Raw genomic sequence first — 886 nt, 5'->3', positions numbered from 1 at the left:
ACAGTATTCTGGTTTGACTTGACCAGACCAACTAGGATTTGCTCTCTAGGCCTAGCCCAATTACTACCTCATCACATCATCCCAATTTCAACCTAATTCAATAATTAAACACATACAAAATATCAAGAATTTTCAAGAATTAAATAAATGTAAAAGACACCTAAAATTCCATATAAATGAGTTAAGAAACATACAAAACACTCTGAATCAAAACAATTAGGACTAAGAAAATGTATGAAATAAATTTTCACATCAGATTGGCTTCCCAAAAGGTGACGAGTGTGGAGTTCATGGAAGATGGTGAAGTGGAGGCTTGCCGAGTGATGCTTTGCACAAAAGCCAATAGGCTTTTCGCTCTATTTGGGGTGGCTTGAGTCAAGACTCACCATGATAATTGGAGGGGCTCTTGGGGATTGAAGGAGGAGGGAGGTGGCATGTGGTGGTGGCTCATCCATGTGCAGAAGTGCAACCAAACACAAGCCATTCAGTTTGGCTTCAACTAGGCCTCTAATAGAATCGGATGGCTTCTTTGGTTTAGTTTCCTTAGAGCAAAAACAAACCATACTCAAACTAAACTTAGGGGGATAATGTAAGATGTTAAAAGATAAAAATTCCCTTGAGGAAAGAATGAAATGGGTGTGGGCTAGGGGCTAAATTGGTACAATATACCGAGTGATGCATTAAGGTGCCAATTGTGATGTTTTGGGCAATGACATGTGTTGGATCAAGACTAATCTTCTAATTTAGCCTAAGAATGATGTAAAAAAATAATAATCAAGTCTAGATAAAAAAGGTGAGAAATAATTAAATAGGAAACTAAGCTTAAAACATGGTTTAAAGATCACTAATCATGTGGAAGTTTATTAATCCTCTTAACTCAAGTTTG

The sequence above is a fragment of the Carya illinoinensis genome, chromosome 11 (assembly GCF_018687715.1).
Source record: "Carya illinoinensis cultivar Pawnee chromosome 11, C.illinoinensisPawnee_v1, whole genome shotgun sequence".
NCBI lineage: Eukaryota > Viridiplantae > Streptophyta > Magnoliopsida > Fagales > Juglandaceae > Carya > Carya illinoinensis.
The sequence above is the reverse complement of the archived record's forward strand: the minus strand, read 5'-3'. Positions refer to the sequence as shown.